General features: G+C 45.0%; 1 pseudogene; it reads right to left on the bottom strand.

Moving 5' to 3' along the window:
- Window positions 1–228: 228 nt before the first annotated feature.
- LOC119887869 lies at window positions 229–3,853 on the bottom strand (annotated as a pseudogene).
- Between the last annotated feature and the right edge of the window lie 348 nt (window positions 3,854–4,201).

The raw sequence follows: 4,201 nt of genomic DNA, 5'->3' as shown, positions 1-4,201 counted from the left end.
CTGTTCAGTCACCACTGGATCACAGTAAATCACAGTAGCTCTGCAGGTAGACGATCATGCAAATCCCACAAAAATCTATTGCATGTCTTGTACCAAAATAGAGGTGGTTGCCAGCCAAAAAAGGAGATATAGTCCTGACGCGTGTCCCTGTCTTTAGGTGGTAGTAGTCAAAGTACATCAACCAATAAAGGGAGGTAACAGAGAGTAAAGAAACGCCACCTTGTGTTGTTAGATCCTGAAAATTCGGCTGATGACGTCCTCTTCCAGATCTGCGGAGACAACTCCACCTGCAAGGAGCGAGGCGATGGAGGCCGTTCTCGGCCGTACTGAGGACACAGCTGAGACAAGACACACGGATGGTTGATTTCTATCTCGTACAGTCATTCCTATGATTTTCCACCAGAAGCTATGTCACCAGGAAACTGGTAACAGGATATTCAGATTCCTCAGGGAGGAAACGTGAATATCTGTATACTTTTGAGTAGATATTAGATATGTACAGTGCGTTACTGTTACCTGTTATTTATTTTCAGGGTATATAATATGTACACGTATATAGTACTTTACACTTGAATCTGGTTCACACTCATCTTTCGTTAATCTTTCACGTGCGTTGACGTGTGTGGTGTGTGTGTGTGTTTACCTGTGCAGGGTCGACGTCGTTCAGCATGACGATAGACGTGCAGTGGTAGTCCAGGACCAGAGCCAGAAGTCCTTCACTGTGTGGGCAAAGGATGCTGGGTAACGATAAACGCTGACGGCTGCTTGTAGCTCTGCAACAGTTAAACACACAATTAAGGTCACGCAGCAGGAAATGACATCAAGCACGCGAATGAGTAAGATCAACAAGAGCAAGGTTTTTCCTCTCTGAGCTTTAATGTAAGAGGAGCTTTGAACACACACACTCTCTGTGGTCAGGCATTTGGTCAGTTTCCATGGGGATGGAGTTGTTTATTGGTGAAATGGTAGGGTAGGACAATACTGTGGTCTGTGTTTCTAAACCCTCCATTAACCCACAAAGATGCTGAGCCTGCTCTCTCCCGCTCTCTAACATAAACCAAAGGCCTCTCTCTCTCTCTGGCATTTAAAGGGACAGTTACTTTCATAACCTATCATTATAATAAATAATAATGAAACTAGGTATTATGATGTATAATGATAGGTTTAGATTTGTACTTAATATTATAAGAATCATGTTTTTAAGTTTCCTTAGTATCACAGCTAAAGTTGTCTGTACCCTGCAAACAGGAAGCAAACAGGAGCTGCTAACGGCTAATTCAGCTCCTTGTAATGCACCATATCCACATGGCGGCCATTTTTCCCTGAGTCTCATCAAGGAACTCAAATGCTGTATCAAAAGCACAATGTCGCCCTGCTGTGTTTCCTGATCGACCAGGAGACGATGGCTGGTGAAAGTCCGGAGGGACATCGATCATATTTCAGGTAAAACAACATATTTGATAACCCATTAGCTACCATTAGAGCTAACGTTACATCCAGTGCCTTGAAATTGTCCTCTGGACTTTCCATCCATAGTTTTAGTTGCTGATCAATCAGGAAGCAGTGAAATGATAATATTTGTCAGATTCCTACGTTTACATTATGCTTTTGTCTTTGAGTAAATTTGTGTCACATACGTCCATCAGCGCAGCGTTGATGTAGTTGGAGCTCTCTCCGTCGATGGTGATGAGGAACGGCAGGCAGCGGTCCGGAGGCAACACGTCCATGCAGCGGTTCTTCTCATGGTTTCTAGGCAAAAGAGCGATGCTGCAGTCCTCCACCCGCAGCGTGGGCGTGACCATGTTCAGAGTCTGAGCAGCACACAAACCAATGTAATACTAATTCATATCAATACCACGGTCAGTACAGATACCAACAACATCACCCCAACACAACTGCTCCCATCAATTTAGACTGAATTTAAGGTTGCCGTCCCTTCACTGACACCTTATTAACGTTCCTAACGGCAGAACCGATGATTTGCCCCCCTTCACTGACACCTTATTAACGTTCCTAAAGACAGAACCGATGGTTTCCCACCCCTTCGCTGACGCCTTATTAACGTTCCAAACTGCAGAACCGATGATTTGCCCCCCTTCGCTGACACCTTATTAACGTTCCAAACTGCAGAACCGATGATTTGCCCCCCTTCGCTGACACCTTATTAACGTTCCTAATGGCAGAACCGATGATTTGCCCCCCTTCGCTGACGGCTTATTAACGTTCCAAACTGCAGAACCGATGATTTGCCCCCCTTCGCTGACACCTTATTAACGTTCCTAACGGCGGAACCGATGATTTGCCCCCCTTCGCTGACGGCTTATTAACCTTGCTAACGGCGGAACCGTTGGTTTGCCCCCCTTCGCTGACACCTTATTAACCTTGCTAACGGCGGAACCGTTGGTTTGCCCCCCTTCGCTGAGACCTTATTAACGTTCCTAATGGCAGAACCGATGATTTGCCCCCCTTCGCTGACGGCTTATTAACGTTCCAAACTGCAGAACCGATGATTTGCCCCCCTTCGCTGACACCTTATTAACGTTCCTAATGGCAGAACCGATGATTTGCCCCCCTTCGCTGACGGCTTATTAACGTTCCAAACGCAGAACCGATGATTTGCCCCCCTTCGCTGACACCTTATTAACGTTCCTAATGGCAGAACCGATGATTTGCCCCCCTTCGCTGACGGCATATTAACGTTCCAAACTGCAGAACCGATGATTTGCCCCCCTTCGCTGACACCTTATTAACGTTCCTAACGGCGGAACCGATGATTTGCCCCCCTTCGCTGACGGCTTATTAACCTTGCTAACGGCGGAACCGTTGGTTTGCCCCCCTTCGCTGACGGCTTATTAACGTTCCTAACGGCGGAACCGATGGTTTGCCCCCCTTCGCTGACGGCTTATTAACGTTCCTAACGGCGGAACCGATGATTTGCCCCCCTTCGCTGACGGCATATAACGTTCCTAACGGCTGAACCGATGATTTGCCCCCCTTCGCTGACGGCATATTAACGTTCCTAAAGGCTGAACCGATGATTTGCCCCCCTTCGATGACGGCATATTAATGTTCCTAACGGCGGAACCGATGATTTACCCCCCTTCGCTGACGCCATTATGTTCCTAATGGCGGAACCGATGATTTGCCCCCTTCGCTGACGGCATATTAATGTTCCTAACGGGGGAACCGATGATTTGCCCCCTTCGCTGACGGCATATTAATGTTCCTAATGGCGGAACCGTCGGTAAGGTAGAAAACTCCAGACTTGTTGTTATTATTGGTATAAATAAATAAAAAAATAAATAAAGTAAACATTGTAAAGATGCTATAAAGGCTGTCTCAATAGAAACCTTTACGTACATATGTATACTGTATCTATCTATCTATATACACGTATACATACACATACATACATACATATATATCTGTATGTGTGTGTATATATATATATATGTGAGCCTGAAGAAGCAATGGGCGAAACGCGTTGCTCACAAATAAAGTAGTAAGTCAGATCAGTGTGCGGTAGTTTGTTTTTGATTTTCATATATATATATAAGGGGTGAGAGGGGGATTTTTCATATGTATATGTATATATACAAATATATATAATTTATATATTATATATTCTAAAATACCTAATTAAATACTATTAAATATTAAATGTAGCCTAATATCAACATTATGAGGAACTGATGGATCAACACGTTACCCTGAACTCTTTTGATCTGATGGGGTTGGTCTGAGGATCCAATCGGTTCATGTCGTAGTAAACCGACGCAGCTGATTGGCTGGAATCGCAGTGTCACACAGAGACACGCCTCTAAGATGGCGTCATGGATGAAGACGTACTGCTCTGGTGGACAGAGAGGGGGAGAGACGTTTTTAAAGATGAACACAAATACTCCTCCTCCTGTCGGTTTGATTGACAGGAGGAGTGTGGCTGAAATGTCACTTCATAAATGATTTATGTCAACACACAGAGGAGGAGGAGGAGGAGGAGGAGGAGGAGGAGGAGGGACAGAAGAGAAACAGATGAGTGACATTAAAAGTTGGACAGTGAAGGTCATCGCTGCGTCCATATCTGTCACATCCTGTCAGTCACTATTTGATGACATCACGGCCTTTGAAAGAGCCGCAGCAGTCAGACGAGTGTTTTTTTACTTTTCTCATCAGTGTTGTTGTTTTCCTGACAGTGTGTGTG

This window comes from Micropterus salmoides, unplaced genomic scaffold (genome assembly GCF_014851395.1).
Source record: "Micropterus salmoides isolate LMB-PRFRI ecotype aquatic unplaced genomic scaffold, ASM1485139v1 Ms_hic_scaffold_4411, whole genome shotgun sequence".
NCBI classification, from domain to species: domain Eukaryota; kingdom Metazoa; phylum Chordata; class Actinopteri; order Centrarchiformes; family Centrarchidae; genus Micropterus; species Micropterus salmoides.
The sequence above is the reverse complement of the archived record's forward strand: the minus strand, read 5'-3'. Positions and strand labels throughout refer to the sequence as shown.